The following is a 17,503-nucleotide window of genomic DNA, read 5'->3' as shown; positions in this document are numbered from 1 at the left end:
ATTAATGGCGTCGCTCGCTAGGATCACTCATTGCATGTGTTTTCATAGCTCTAGCCTTGCATGTATTTGCACTAGGAATTACTAACCGTTAGCAATTTTTTTATGAATAAGCATGTATATTTTTCTAGTGTGCGTAATATTTTTATGACCGTGCGGTGTGCATGTGGCGGTCCTCTTGCATGCTGCATGTTGGTGATTGATCACCCCCTGCCAAACACCCTAGAGGTGGCTCGCATGGTATTATGTAGATGTAGATGTATTGCCACTCACCGCGCATTTAAATGGATTTACATTAGTCGCCACTCGCGACGCTGACGGACAAAGGGATCAGAGTTTCACTGGGAAATAAGGTTTAATTAGGGATGTTAATCCAAATTTATATACATGATGATGTGATCTATAAAATTCATAACGTTTCGATGCTATTTATCTATCCCATTTACAAATATTTTGCTGGAAAATATTTAAACGTGTTTTTTCGTTATCAGCACATCTCCTATGTCATGCCATTTTCGTTGTCTTAAATTCTAATATTTTGCTGCAAAATATTGGAAAAAGGTACATCGAATTGCAATCGTCAACGCCCCACGGACATTTTTGAAAACCGATTAAAATGGGACCGAAGTGGCCACAGAAATCAGCCTTCGAAGGGATGGAATTGGGCATCCCCTAAGCTGTCCCCTTGGTTACGAATGCATTCCTCCCACGCAGATTCACACGACAGTGTATTACCAAGAACGCTACAAGAGGACGGTAATCTCCCAAACTGACCCTGATGCCATTGGCTGCCCGAGGAAGGAAGCTCTTTTGCCTCTAGGAAAGCCAAATCTGGAACAGGGTAGAAAGCTCCTCGACTGTATGATTATTTCCTTGGTCCCTTGACTGAACTTGATTCACTCAACACTGCCACCGAAATGGTTATCGAAAGCCATTTTCTTCTCCATTATCTTGTATCTATTTCCCCGTTTGGACCATAAATCTGGGATAAATATTGGGATCTGTATGAAAGATCTATGGTTTGGACTGCGACTACAGCGCTTGCTATTATAAATGGCAACATTAGGAACCGCGAGTTATGAGAGTAAGTATTTGCGTTCACAAGAAGTTTTTGCTCGGCGCACGTACGCACACATGTAACGATCAATGTTGTTATAACGACGTATAATTGAAGAGAAATGAATGGAGTAAACGCAGGAACTAAGCTGAGGGGACCTTGAGTCTCTCATCACGATCGTCGGAACTTAAAACCGGATCTTTGTCAAGCATAGTCGATACCCATTATTTTCTCAGTCATCCATTGCTTCGCAAATGCTGTTCTCAGCAGTAAAAACGGAGCGATTTGCACAAAATCATTTCATATCTGCAGTAGCAAACATCACATATCTTTCCCAGTTCAGTAGCTGTAGTATACCTAGGTGTTACAGGCCACAATAATAAAAACGCAAACTAACCATAGTATCGATCACTATAAACTACATTCCCATAAAAGCCATCCAATTGAGGAGGCGACTCCTGCTTGTATTCATTTACGATTTCTACTTTTACTGGTGCAACTTATAAAAATTTTTTTTTAATAAAATTAATTTCTTTGCCGAAATTCACTAAATGAGCTTCAAATGGACAATTAATAATATGAGTTCACAACCTAATTTAGCTGTAAGAGAAAATCCGAAACCTAAGAACTGGTAATTATATGGAACTTATGAGAAAAAGGGTGAAACAAACATCAGAACAGAACTAGCTAAGTAAATCTGCAAGCAAAAATATTTCAGAGGATTTCAACATATTTTATGGGCTTCTTCGCCATAAGGAAAAAATATTACGGAGAAAAGACGAATTATCGCATGCGACATAATGGAAAAAAATAAAAATGTCAATTTTCCTAATTTTATATCCGACAGTAACCATCAAACCCGGGTGTCCTATGACGATTGCCTTTACGTTTTTAATTTTTGCTTAGCATTTTGCCTATCATTATATTATAAGTATTTTGTACTCTCGTGATACATAATTACCTACAAAAGTACGCTAATCATGTCTAAATGATTTTTGAATTCATCTGATTCCTTGAAGATTAAGCTTTCGTGATGATCCATAAAATTTTGAAACCAACGATATAGATCAGCCTTTGAAGAGCTCACGTAAACATGTGAGTGCATAGGTACAGTGGTAGACGCTTCCATGAGCACAGTTTATGGCCGAACAAAGAGGTACACATTTTATTGGAAAAAGTAGTCAAATTCTCTCCAAATTATATACGCATATGCGAGGCAGATACCAAAACTGACAAGTTTGAGGTGTCATAAGTGAAATTAAACTTTTTAAGTCCATTATTAACTTAATTTTAGCTCCTGATTTAATTCATACTCCTAATTTCTCATCAGAATTGAATATTATTTAACTTATAAAGTATTTGGATAATGATTATCCACGAAGTATCCCTCCATTTGAAAATAATTTTAATGATCCATTAAAAGCATCCCATCACTCCTACTCGTGCCTCTGATTGAAACTCGTTCTTGGATATTAACCCGGAAATTCCATCTTCCCTATTATATTATTACTTATTTTCCCGATCGCTTCTATATCTCAGTTCTTGTCCACAACATCTCTTTTTCTCACTCGGGATACATTTCTAAAATGTACCTTAAGCGACGAAATTTTAACCTGATTTCATAATTTGACATTCCTGTCATTTCTTTTTTGATTTGTGAGGTGCTAAAATTTTAATCCAAAATTCCCAATCAGGACGCTTATTTAATTTTAGCATTCGGCGTGATGGACTTTTCTGAGAGTCTTCGGGAATTAATAATTTAACAACGCACATTACCCAAGGTGCCGCCTTCTCCCGAAATCACCAGTCAGGCAAGATCTCCACCCCGGTCCACACCAATCAACGAATCAAGAGTGGAATGCGAAAGGGAGTGCCCTCTCTCAATTAAAAAATCGTGCGCCAACAGCGACGGCACTTCGCCTCAGATACGCCAACAATCCTCAATGGGAATTCATCCTCAATCCAACAATCCGCCAACAATCCTCAAGTTCGCATTGCCGAAAAGCTAGACAACTATCTTGCTTAAGGCACAATTAATAACTGTTTCCAGGCGAGAAAAAGAAATTTTGAGGACCAAAATTTAGAAATAAAAGGAATCACGTGATGGAGAAGATGGAATTTCAGGGATGATATCCACGAATGAGTTGCGAATAGACGAAGGTGTTGGAATGATGGGATATTTATCAGGAATCATTGGAATTATTTTTTAGTGAAGGAATACTTCGTGCAAAATCATTATTCCAACACTTTCAAAGTTATATAAGTTTCACACCGATGAGAATGTAGAAATATTGAAATCGGGTGTATGACTAATTCTGGTTTGTATCATTAATTATGGAGTTAAAAAGTTTTATATCATTTACGGCTATTTTAGGTTTTGGTAACTGTATCGCATATGCGTGTATAATATGGAGAGAATTTCACCTATTTTATAACTTTTTGCAATACAATGAACACCTCTTTTTACGACATAAAACTATTCTTACGGAAGCCTATGCTTACTTACCCATGCACACACGTGCACATATGAGCTCTCCAAGTGGTGGCCAAGATCATTGGTTCCAAAATTTTGAGGAGCATCACGAAAGCTTAATCGTCAGGGAATCAATTGGATGCAAAAATTATTAGACAACTATTATCAGTCTACTTTTTAAAGAAGCTGTGTAACCCGAAAGCAAAAAATACTTATAATAACAGACAAAAAAAACTACGCAGAAATTAAATACGTAAAGTTTTAACGGTCGGATATAACATTAGGACAATAAACATTTTTGTGTTTTCATTCTACCGGAGACCAAGTGCCATCAGTTATCTTCATGCGAATTAACCCATTTTTTACAGAATATTTTCTAATATCCATTGTGAAGATATTAAGGTACGTTGCTCCTAAGGTTATCTTTATTGAGCCTGCGAAATTTTTTGATGATGCATCGACTTGTTTCTTCAGAATGACCCGTAGCCATACAGCTACTCTGTGTGGTAGCGATGTCAAAATTTATTTTAAACTGTTCATTATCTACGAGTGACTTTGATAAAAAGGATTAAATCTTCAGGGAATACATATTTTTGGACGAAGGAAAGTTACAATGCCTTTTCCTGTTTACTTTTATGATACTTGCATATAATTCATAGATAGTAGCTGTCCGTATTGAATTTCCGCTTCGCAGCCGTCTCTTTCCGTCAGTGAACTTATATCGACCGGCCTCAAAAATAAACTATTAAGTGGATAAACTTATTGGTAGCTTCAACAACATACTTGCGACAGTTCGACAGCAAAAACTAGAGCGAGGTTTCTTCAAGAGCCTCGTACGCTCAGATCGGTGTAATGTAGAAAGCATATGGCTACGGTGGGCGAAAAAGGGGTTCAATGGAATCCACAAAAAATTAAAGATTTAATTATTTCAACAATGATACGCAAGGCGTCACCAAAATCCAGAATACAATCGTTCCTAAGGAACATACTTTAGCTGCCTCTTATATCATTTACGCAAGCATGTCGAAAAGTTAATTGCTATTTAGTATCTGTTAACGGCATAACCTCTTAGCAAACTCTACCACGATACCATTCCATTTCCATGGTTTGCAAAGTTTTTGCTAAACATGTGAAAGATCATCATCATTATAAGTCAACAAAGCTAAGATGAGTCTGACGCTACTTTCAATTCCACTCTCCTATCCGCTAGCCATTTTATTGTGACGCATTCTTCTCTTTTGCATCCTAAATAATCTCTCCTATGCAACTCATCAATGGCCGTCCCCTTCCCTTCTTCTGCTCGTCCACCGACGAGCTTAGACAATTGTCTTCATCAGGCCATCATTCCTCATAATTTTGGCCGCCTAAGTTGTTCCGTCACCACTTCACAGGGTTTTTAGAATACTTTTCTCTCGCCCTAATTAGCACTTCCTCATTGCTAACTCGGTCGATCAATTTGATCTCCATCATTCTTTGGTAACACCATATTTCGAATGCTTCCACTCTTTGACTTCTCTGCTGCTGTCAACGTCAAGGCCTCGCTCCCATAGAGAAACATAGCCCATGAATTGTTTCCTTACTTGCCGGTCTTGCTGGGCGAAAAATGAAAAAATATCAAATCGTCAGAAGTTCATTGAAACATCTATTTTAGGCGTCAAATAAAGTTTAATACTCGTCTCAAACTATATGTGACCTCGACGATAGAAACACACACGATTTTTTTTATTTTCCACACTCAAATCTAACTCACATCGACCTAAGTTTCAACCGTCTTTCTCAAGGTATCGATCACCAACCAAGTGTCGAATTGGTATCTTCCTGTTGCAGGTTTTTATTTCGGTACTTACTTTGCTGGTGTTCGACACTTCGAGAATGACGGTTATCCCTTAAGACGTAGATCGGTGTGATTTTTATTAAAGTTTGGGTGTTCTTCTTATGATCATGAACGAAAAATTACACCAAATAAAACCTGAGTCTATAGCTGATATACCTGAGCTTGCTCGAATGCAATAATGCTGGTGAATCTTGAAAACCTGACGTGTCGTATTTTATGCAGAGAATTTTGTAAAGAGCTGATGATGTAGCAACTGACTACATAATTTCAAATAGCAAATGTGATTGGAGGATAGAAGGAGTCTTTGACGGAGCAAGTATTAGACTAGAACTATGTAATTTAATACGCTCCCGAAGATACAGTTGATGATGACAAGTTCATGCAGACTTTAAGTCCTCTCACAGATTGGATGAGTGCTCTTATTTCAATCACATTTTTCGCCAGAGGGAAAACCGCCGTGCGATGGGCCCTTGAGGCCCCGACCTCCACCCCTACCCACCCCCGTGACCCTTTGCCACCGACTGCCAGCACGAGAGAGCCTCCTCGCTGACGTCCCATCCCCAAATGATAATAATGACACATTTCCTCAAATCCGCCAACTCCCTATTCGACGCCGCCGGGACACGCCATTTCACTCACGCGAGCGATCTCGCTCAATTTCAGCCCAACATCAAAGGAACCTCCCCTCCCCCTCGCTCAAATAAAAACAACGGCCGCCGATCCGCAACACCGGCGAAATCCAAGCGCTCCACACTCTCCACCACGAAACCTAGGCACGATCCAGATGGAGCGCTGCCGAAATTTTTATGATAAGAAGCTGTCAAGAGAACAACTACAAGATCCGCAAATTTGGACAATCCATGGAGTTTACTTCGCTTTACAATCCAAAGGTCTACTTCGCGCGATTCGAATGGAGTTGACAGTTGAAATAATTAAATCACAAATTTCAACAATTTCAAGAGATTGAATAGGGCATAACTTCATAAGACAACAAAAATGGTATCAATGGGAACACGTAGCTAAGAAATTACGGAAAGCGTCTGGGTAAAGAGCTACACTAGACTGGGCCTAAGGTGGTTTCGACGGTTGGGCGCTCCACGGAATTTAAGATCTACACCGTAGGATTCGAGCAAATTTGACAGTTGAAGTAATAAATGCACAAATAGGAATCACTTCAAGACAGTGCATGAGGTATGGCATCATAAGGCCATGAAAAACATTAACAATTGGAACACAAGAAATTACGAAAAAGCATGAAACCAGTTTGACACTGGACTGGGCTTAAGGTGGTTTCAGCGGATTTCGTGGAACATCGACGACAATCAAGCCAACTTTCCTCGTCCTCGATGCGACCTAAGTATGGTGAGCGACCGTGAACGACGCGTGAAATAAACATCAAACTTACTTCCCTTAGGAAAACCCTCCTCGCGCTGATTTCGTACTAAGGAAGGATGAGTGTGCATAGGCTATTGCAACCGTTGAGGCACGACTGGGAAGCTCTCACAACCACATGACCACCGATCGAGCCCCGCTTCCCTTGCCACTTGAGTTATCCCCCTATCCCGCCCTTCGCGTTCCTCTCTTCTTCTCTCCCCTTCCTCCCCCTCCCCTCCGCCCCCTTCCCTACGCACGAGAAGCGTCGCCTGCGCGCGCACGCTCCACTCTCCTTAAAACGAGTGAGCGGCCCATGTTCTCGCACAACCAAGTTCCGACTATCGTTGTGAGGCGAGGACAGGCGAACCATTCATTTTCACCGTTTTACGGGAAGGGAAGCTGCGAGAGAGAGGATCCGATCAGCTGAGCGGCAGCGAGGCAACCCTTCTGGAGCCCGAAAGGCAGCTCGCCGCCCCGGGCGACCACAACAACAAAACAACGCTGAAGGCATAAGGACCTCCATTCGTCACGCTTCATTAAAAAAAGGTGAGTCTTCAGCGCACGCGTTTGGGTTACGACTCCCTCCCGTGACAATGTTTTGATTCGGAGGTGGTCGTGCGCGTCTTTCGTAAAAGAGACGTTGAGAAACCATCGCTGAAAAGATTTCGATCTCATCACGTTCGCTGCAACGACAGAGAAATGATTGAGATATCGCAATCGAGAATGCAACAATAGGCAGTGATCAAGGGTGCGGTTGCATTGGCACTGAGCCTCCGTGGCAACTGGTGCATCCGTTATCATTATCTGAAACTTGACGCTGTTTAAGTGAATCATTTCGGTATCATCAACGTCCTGGCTTAGGAGGAAGAAATGAGGATTTTGCATCCGTTGTAAGCATTTGCGAGTTCGGATAACATACTGAGAAGTTTTTCCCGTGTGCATTAAAGGGAATGAAAAACGTCATACAAAACTGTAATTCTCAGTTTTTCAGATATTTTCAGTTTTTCAGGGTGAATGAGTGTACTGTAATCAAAAGAAAAGTATTTTGAACTCAATGGTTAACTTGTTAAAAGAGAGAACCACAATTAAAGGAAGAAATAACTCGGGTAGTGGTATTGACTGAATAAAACTATCAAACGTTAGTCAATGATTATCCGTCATATTCCGATAGCAATGAGAATTCGGGGGTGACAAAGATGTCTCCAGGTAAGCACGCAAATTATACGTACTGTATTATTTCTTGAACTACAACCAACGTCTAACGATGAATGCGAGAAAAATTAACGGTAGGAGTTTACTGGAAGAAAATCTTTTGCAAGAGACCATAATAGGACTATATTAGCAATCTTATTCTAGTTTCACCAAATAGATTAAGTGATCTCCTTGTGGTTACACGAGCCTTCACAAACTAAAGAGCTCCAAAATTTTTCTTTCGTGATCGTAAGGACTCTAGAGTAGAGTACTTGACTTAACTCATAACAAACTGAGTTTTACCAGATGTTCTTTTAAAGTATTCCATCCTCTAAAAACGACACAAATCGCACTTCTCGAAGCATAATGGAAAGTGTGTAACAGAACACTTCTAAGGACTAATTAACAACACAAAGCGTACCCCAGGCCTTCTCTGTCGGCAAAAACTTGAGCTTATGACATAGAAGTCCTTGAGCTACAAAATCCTTTCACGTCGACGATCGAGTCTTCTGTAAACATCATGAGTATCTAAATCAATGGATTATAGGAATCGCACCGTGAGAACTTCCTTGTCACAATTTTTTTAACTTCTACAGAAATATAAATCATATGGCTTCTCAACCATCTAAGTTACCAAAATATTTATAGAATTATTTGTCCGGTACGTTTTCATTGCGTTCAATTTTGCAGGTGGTTTAAAAGAGAGCATTTGTACGTCCATAAATTCCATTGCTAATGTTCCTTAGACTAGGAAATTATTAACCGAGTCGAACATAAAATTTCCTAAATTACTACCTTTCAGTGGTGTTTCTGTAATCGTGATAATTAGCTTCCACTATAACTTTCTGTCGCTGTTGATATGAGCTACGGACACGAGTCGGGAATAATTGATCAGTTAACCTGAGAGTCCCAAGGGATGAGGGACAGCGTCTGGTGGCCTGATAAAATCGATTCGTCTGGTGTGGAGTAACTGCCTTTCTACGAACGTAAAGTGCCTTGCATAGGATAAGTAGGTTAGTACTTCACGCGTCCACATTTCGTCCACCGATATTTCCAATTTTAGATGCAACTACAACTGATGATACACATGTATTCGCGTCCCGTGGCCAGAAAAATAACATCTTGTAACTTAAATGCCTATGCACTACCTTAGGATTTAGTGATGGAGATAAGTCTCGCATTAAAATAAGGTAGTTGTGAAAGGTGTTTTGGGACCACGAGACGAACCACTCAGTTGACCGATCTATATTTCATCGATGCCCAATAAGAATTTCCGAGGCCGTAAGTTGTGGGTACCCTCCTGATTCCTCTCGAGACTATACTTAAATACGGGTTACGCTCTTAAAAATATTTATTTACCGTGGATAAGTAAAGACTTAAAATCCTGACAATGGTTGCGGTGATGGATGGAGGACAGTTGCATCTCACAGCGTCTGAACAAATTGCACCATAATAGCAATATGTATTTCGCTGATATTTATCTTCTTTTTCTCCTCGTCGCGGAAATAATACCGGATAAAAATATGCAATAAAGATGAAGAAGTGAAACAAATGGAGGTTCAACGCGATGCTCCTGACGCCCCCGCTAGCTGGATTTTTAAAAGAGCCGCAAAATCAGCTGATGGCATCGCGCTTCTCCAACGCGCGAGGATATGCGAAAAAAATACGCGGCCGCCTTCTCATCCACGCATGGGGCATGATACCCTCGACCTCTATGACCTGAGCTGTTTTCTTCCTCCGTCTCATCCCTCTCCGATGCGATTTCTCTGAGCTGAAGGCAAGCCTCATGCCAATTATGAATTCAGAAAGATTACATTAGTCGGGTGGTTGAAGCATACGCGTAATACAAGGGAAGGCCAGGTGGTGAGGAAATGTATCCATTAATTAGACACCAACTTAAGTGCTGTGATGACAGGATTTTACTGAACGTGTACGGTCATTCCATCCGATGGGTCGCAAACCCCTTTCCGACTTTAGAAAGGGGCCAGCTAATGAGAGTCAGGGGCAGTTCTACGACCAACCGACTTTACGCACCTATTCAAATACCCATCCTCCACATCTACGTGGCCCATTCTCTTGTACAAACTTGGATACACTTGCGACATAACGGTTATCCTCCAAGAAAAGCAGGAGCTGAAGCAATTTCTCTGAGCTGAACTTTTCTTCCCACGGTGGGTTTCCCCCGCGTTTTTGGGTTGCTACGGAATGTATTGATCTTCACTTACAGAGTGCTCTCTGAAGCCAGCAAAGCGGTGACTGGCAGGAGGTGGCGCTCCACGAAACGCGCACAAATTGTAATTGAAACATGATATTAGGTGATTATTTCCGGAGGATAATAGCGCATACAAACTCGAATATTAAACTAATAATGCCTGCAGCTGAAGGACTTATTGTATAGGATTAATAATATGTCAGTGTCGGAGTAATATTTATAAATTTGTCAGATCAATTCGGTTTTAAATAGTCCGAATTCGTAGTCTTTACAGAAAACTTTTTTACCCGCAGAAGTTACGATTTTTGAACTCGCGTTGGCCAAAAATGGGACTCCATAAGAAAGCGTGCAAGGAGTAATTAAGTACAGTGCTGAGGAAATTTCTTGTAATTGTCATATTTTATAATAAATGAATTTGGTAAAAACACCTTTAATAGCCATGCCACAAGGTCGTGAATTAAAAAAATGATCTCGCACATCTTCGTAACTACGGGCACTCATTAATACACTTGATACTCGATACTGAGATAATATTCTTTCAAGCTGCGGTAACATCGTGGAGGAAAAGAGGATTGTATGACCTTACTGTAATACAGATGCTAACTGCTCACATCAGAATTTTATAAACACTTCTAATACACGATGAATTCGTATCGGCTACTTTTTCGAATAGCTTATCTTAATAATTTGTCGTCACAATGTAATGGGGCGAATTTTAAAAATACCAAACTGATAATTCAATCAAGGTTATCTCATAGAATAAGTTTAAATGCATTTTCTTGATAAACGTTTTATTTTTCCAAAAGAAGGATTATCTCTCGACTTATCATCGCTACCCGGGTACAAATCTGAAAACCTAGAGTTGCTCAATTCTTGCTTTTTATGCATTCGTGGACATTTTTCGGAATATAAAAGCGTCATTTAAAAAAATAAGTGACGATACAAAAGTATTTTTTTAAACAAGTCGAAAGTTGTATTTCCTGTGCTGCAAGAGTCTATGTTGGTCTCGAATGCCCTCAATGGAGTTGAATTCATTGCAGATTCCTTTGTTGTCAAGATTAGGGAAATCTAAATCGAAGTTCCAAAGCCCAGTAAAAATTACACCGTTCATAGCTTTCATAATGGCGAAAGGAGTCCGACATGAAGTGAGTGATTTGGCGTGAATGCGGAAGGGGAAAAGCAGCGTCGCTTTTTAATCTTATCTCTTGCGAGCGGCTGGGAACAACTCACCCCGTGGAGCAGAGATTTTTAGGTCACACTGACGGTGCCAGGAGGTGGAAAAAAGGACGGAAAAATGTGTTCTTTGTGCACTACAAATAGTTTTTTTTGCTAAATATAGAGTCAAAAATATTGTTTTTAGCTTCAAATACTGTATGAAGAGGCCACGACCCTTAATAACTTGACAGTGCATGGAAATTAAGGCTCCTCTTTGTGAAAAGTCTCCTCGAAAAACTATTTTTCATCTGATGAGACAAGCAGAGGGAGTTGTCGTTCATTACAGCGGTTAGAGTTCATCAAAGGCGTTAGTTTTACCAATGACTGCGATGTTGCTCAAATACGTTGCTAGGGTGGAAACAAAGTCAAAGCGAAGGCCGTCCTCCGTTTTGCGCTATCATAAATTAAAGGAAATGAGACCCATCCACTTCCAAACGCTTTTCACGGAAATTGACGTCAACAGAATTCAAACTGGAGGGAGAAAGATACTGGGGCGGGCATTTGTGAATCTCCTGACACTCGCTTATTTACCATTGTTTCCAGTCACGTGGTGCACTCGTGGTTTTTTTACACGCTGAAATTACGTCACCCTCGAGCAGCTCGTATTCAAGGCTGCTGTTCCTCGGCGCACATCAACCGATATCGCTCGCTTCCCGCGTCCCATTTCCCCGAGGACGACGAGAGGGGGGAAAAAATAGGTGGCGATTCCTCGGAACCGCACTCCTTCGCCGTCGCGTCGTCTTCAATCCTCTTCGGTCGCTAGGCTGTGAATGAGCTTTATTCACCTTTTTTTTTAATTGTTGACGACGAAATATTCGAGGCATTGCATAGAACGTACAATGTGATATGAAGCTTGCTTTTCCAAGAGTTCAACGTAATGTTGCTTCGATTGCTCCCATCCCCTCCCTCGTTTTCTACAACCTGTAACCTTGCGCGCGCGTTGCAACGGTCCCTACTGTACAGAGGGAGGCAATGTCGGAGAATATTCTTCTGGTCAATTTGTTCAAAAGAAAAAACGTACCCAATTGTCACATGTAAATTCTTTTTTCAACCTACACCGTGAGGAGCGACTTCAAAATAATTACCTTTGCTAGAATGCAGTTAATCTTTTTTTACCTTCTTGAATACTTTCCTGCGAGACATGTAATTTCTAAATATATACCTTAAATTCAAATGATTAGTATGGAAGGAAAAATATAGTCGACTACATATGCATTCTATGATTGCCTAAGTTACGGAATGCCTATTTTTGCAAAGTAAGCAAGAATTGAACGAGTCCCCATTTATCGAATAAAATAATATATACGGAAATTATCGGGGCGATGGCTTTGTTTTTTAATTGTGGTCATACTCGAAAAGTCTGGTTAGAGGTCAACTGCGAAATGACCTCTAAGGATCGCGCTGGGTCGCCTCGCTGTTTGGGTTGTATTTGAAGGATGCCCATGCTGGTGCTGTTGGGTAAAATTTTGTGATGTTTCGTCAGCTCCCAAATGGTAAACACTCCGATCGGTGATCAACTGGAATAAATACGCCACCTTCTGCCGCCCATCATTTGGACCAGACCAGAAGGATTGATTTAAACGTGAGACTTAAGAACTTCCTTGACAACGGGGTTTGGGAGGGGAGTGCGGTTGAAGGAGAGGGAGTGGTGGAGGGGGGGGGGTGAAGGCGAGGTGCCGTCCGATCGATCTAACGTACGCCCTGCCACCGACCACACCCCCCACCACCCTTGGCCACCCCCTCTATCGCTGGGAAAACATTTGAGCGTGCCGTGGCACCACTGTTTGGTAACCATAGGGCGAAGCCACGGAACTGATTGTTGTGTGAGATCGAACGGTGTGTGGATTTCCCCATGAATCTGAAGCAATCTGCGGATGAGGGATATAGGAGACCATTTATCATTTTCAAAAGGCGTCGGTAAAATTAAATTAAAATTTGGTTCCCGTGGTAAATTACTATAATATTAGAGTTAATTTAAATAAGTTACACAATTAATGTTTAAGCGTTTGCTTTGTTATCTTTTGAAATTGACTCGTTGAGTCTATTCGAGAAAAACAACTCGAATAAGTACATGATTAATTATAATTTATTAATGAAATTATTAATAAATAGCCGATCTGGCCTTTAAATTGAATATAAAACTTTAAATCTGCAGCGTTGACAGATGTAAAACATAAACATTATTAAAAAACACAGGATTAAAATATACATATATAACTGTACGTACTCTACCAGGAGATAAGACATAAAATATGAATTTACTTAATATCGTCATTTTACTTAAATACAACGGATAAGATGGATGCCTTATTTTGAACGTCTTACCTCCTCAGGGTAATTTGTTGGCCTACAGATAGTCCAAATCATATGAGAACGCAATTGAGCTGGACGATTTGCGAAGGTTCCGTAGGGCTAGATTCAAGGGCTAGATTGTCGTGGAAGTAAGCACAAACGCTCCCCTTTCTTATCAGTGCTAGGAATCTTAAGCCAGATAGTGAGATGTACACGACTTAAATAAGTAAGGAAAACGGATGGGAAGGAGGACATTATGGGTTACAATGGGAGAGGGAGAAGCTATCCATGCGGGTGACTCAAAAGTTGGATGACGGCAGACATTGATTAGAGAATCACTATCATTTGGTCTTCAGTTGACTTCAGGGGTTAAACCTTGAGCATTCGTGGTATTCAGATATTGACGATACGGCTCACGCGAAATGACAAAACCTAGAGCTCTCTCACGAAAGCTCTCTGAGGAGTAATTAAATTCTTGAGCTTTTATAAATTAACTATACAGCTTACGCAAAATGTCAAAACTAGAGCTCTTTAATGACAACTTTATGAGAAGACTGATTTTGATGACAGCTTCATCATTAAGTAAAGGTCGAAATTAACTTTTTTGCACTCACTTCATCGTTCCTTACGCGTGCGAATTAACAAAATTAAGTTCTTTTTCCTAGCGGATTCGTAGATTTTTCGGATGCTCTGTTCGGGCTGCGTCAGTAATAGCGTGTGCCTCCCCACCAAGCGCGTATATGCCTCCGTACGAGCGCGACAAGAGCTTCGCAGTTTCATAACATGTGTTTACAAAACCCAAGACAGTGATAAGCCTTGAACTTTGAAACTAGCATGAATGCCCGCAGAAAAGCTATCCCAACCAGCACTCATGTTCCAGTTTCGAAGGATAACATAGACTAATAGGGTCACTTATTCGCATCTTTTTCCCTCCCTACCCATGGGTGTCAAGAATCGTCATTTCAGATTCAAAATATTCAGCCGGTTGATGGCTGACTACGGAAAAGATTTAAAAAATGGAACGTACGTACTTTTGATAAACGGTAAAAATAATTATCAAAGGCTATATTTGGTGGAACTACGCTCTAAGGTTAATATAAACTTTTTTTGTATTGCTCCGAAAACTTCCTTTGCCGACTGTTGTGTCAACACTGCTTTGAATAAGACGAGTAGTGTAGATTACTTTCATCTCAGGAGAAAGAATTGTTGAAGTGACGAGGGACACGACTCAAGTTTGAAAGATACAGCGAGAGAGACCCCTAAGGAACTGGTAAACAAGACCAGGGGCGCAGCTAGGAATTAAGGCTAGGGGGGGATTTCAGGCGCAACTAATACTGGGGGGTTTGGGGTATTGCATACCCGCGAGGGTATGAGGGAGGTGCAGAGGCCTTCCGCCGGAAAAAAATTAAGAAAAATGGTTCAAAATGGTGATTTTTACGGCCTTCTGAGGGATATTTTTATTAATCCTCACACTATTCTACAAGCAATATTAATCCAATTAAGTAAAATATATTTAACTTAAAAATTTCTATGAGGTCTGGGGGAGGGGGGGGGTTTATCCCCCAAACCCCCCCTCGCTGCGCTACTGAACAAGAAAAAACATTTTTTAAAACGAAAAGTAAGTGCTCTGTTTGGGACGTCATTGGAAAGATAGACGAAGTTTCAGGCTCGAGTATATTCAGAAAAGTCTCGCTAATCTGACGCATCCGGCAGAAGGTAAACATTACCCAGTCGCAGTAAACACCGCTCCCGCCCGTTACTCACCATTTGGTCTGCGGTTGAGAGGTATATAATCCAAAGTCCTCCTGCGGTCTTCATTTGCAGGAAGTGGAGGGAAGCGTCAACTTGAGACGAGAAAACTAAACGAGTCACAAGAATAACCCTTCTCACGGGATTTATTCCGCCTCGATTACCAAGCCTTAAAAAACATATTTTGCCAACTATCCTGTCAGCTTCGTCAGAACCATTAAGTTTATCAACTTACTTGTTAATTATAATAAAACGAATTTCCTAACGCGATAAATACTGTTTTTCACTACAAAATATGGCACGATTATCCCCAAAAGAATGGATACTCGAGAGCGTATCAGCTGAGCCTTAAGAGTAAATGTTAACGAGTCTCTATTTGAATTGAAGTTCCTAGAAAATCATCGCTTGAGTCGCGATTGATTGTTGCAAAAACGAGAGTCGGAAATGCCGTAGAAAAGAATGCATTTTATGTCAATTGCATTATTTATCCTCTTTTTCCGAGGACGCCAGTGAGCCAAAACAGTCCATTATTACTTGGTGTTTTCAAATCTGTTCGAGTACATCACTTAACAATTTTACGTATACTTCCTTCGCATATCATTATACTTACAAGGCTCCAGAAAAAAAACCGCCCAAAAGGTGTACTACTGATAAAATCAGCTGGAAAACACTTCATTCTCAAATTCTCGGAAAAATGAAAAAATATGTGCTATATGTTTATTCTAGAGGTAGGAAAGACTAGGAATATTTGGCATCACAATTTCAAGCAAAGCAACATGAAGAAATTTCTCGAAACTTACGCAGTTGGGCCCGCGTCCAGGCAAAGCATTTCGACAGAGCGGAAGAGGTGCATCGAAAAATCACAGATTCGAAGACGAGAAATATTCTCAGGGATTCCACAAAGTACGCAACATTTCATTTCCAATTTACATAAAAAAACTACGAAGAGACATTTCTCTGTCAAACCGTTTTTCCAGAAATTAAATAAATATAATGTTAGATAAGACTTTATGTCTATCTCTCTCTCTGTCATCACTGGGAAGACGAAAAAGCTCTGCCACACATATATAATCCACATGGTCATAATTCCCTGCGGTAAATCTCAAAGGCCTTTGGAAAGGGGTGATCTTTCTCCGATATGCAATGCATTTGCGCTTAATTTCAATAAATAACAGCGTTCCCTAATACGTGAACTCAAACTTTTTCAACTGGGCCAAAGAATTGCGTGCACTTGGAACCAAGATAAGGTTTTGGTTTTACATAAGATAAAGATGTGGTTTGAATCAGGTAGGATGCATCCTTCGCCTACGGCTTTGAGTTCATCTCCCGTATCCAGTAGTTTGTCCTAGGTTTGCCTTTAGGCCGGCCCCGGCAACGGACTCGAGCCAGGAGCACGCGCAGTGGAAAATTCCGGGGCCGCCGCCCGGCTAGGTCCTCCCTCCCTGCGAGCCTCCTCTTCCGGGAACCACCGCTACGAGGGGCGGGGCTTGAAGGGGGGATTCTGGGATATGGAGAGAGGGGAGGCGCAGGGCACGTGTTCAGCGAGTGCTTCCCCCGTTGAAAAGGGTTCGTCCACCCTCCCCGCCGAGATCAGCTGTTCTCCCTCACAACACCGCACGCACAGTGTTCAGGGATGGGAAGAGGGCGAGGTCCGTGCGTGGAGCCAAAGGGATCCCTCGCAGGGGAATCCCATTAGAGGAGGCCTTTGGTTGCCATGGATGCGAGAACAAGCTGTTCTCCTCTCGTGTGCAAGCGGTAGGGTAGTGAGGGCTGGGAGCGATGGAGATGACATTGTAGACATCGCAATGCGCACCACCTTATCCTAATCCACGCACGTCGCGGCAGGGTATCGAACGGACAGATTTCTCTTTTCTAATCCAACTAGTTCATCAATGACCGCTGAGAGTCAGAAGTGAAATATTCGCACCCCCTGAATAATTCTCCGAATATAACAATAAATTAAATAAACGAACCACAAGTTGAGCATCGCAATGTACGTCCTTGAACGCCTACCCACGCATGTCGCGAGAGGGTATCGAACGACCAGATTTGAAATCTGGTCGAGAAATCTGGGATTTCTCGTCGGTAGACGAACTCGTCCACTGATGC

The 17,503-nt window shown here is 41.2% G+C and overlaps 1 protein-coding gene across 1 annotated transcript in view; it reads left to right on the top strand.

Moving 5' to 3' along the window:
• Window positions 1–7,059: 7,059 nt before the first annotated feature.
• The window catches only part of LOC124157239 (glutamine synthetase), a 50,485-nt gene continuing 40,041 nt past the window's right edge, over window positions 7,060–17,503 (top strand). The window contains exon 1 of the mRNA XM_046531824.1: window positions 7,060–7,281. The gene's annotated coding sequence lies outside the window, so the exon portion shown is untranslated. The remainder of the gene's footprint in view (window positions 7,282–17,503) is intronic.

Source organism: Ischnura elegans, chromosome 1 (genome assembly GCF_921293095.1).
Source record: "Ischnura elegans chromosome 1, ioIscEleg1.1, whole genome shotgun sequence".
NCBI lineage: Eukaryota > Metazoa > Arthropoda > Insecta > Odonata > Coenagrionidae > Ischnura > Ischnura elegans.
This window is presented reverse-complemented; position numbering and strand designations above follow the sequence as displayed.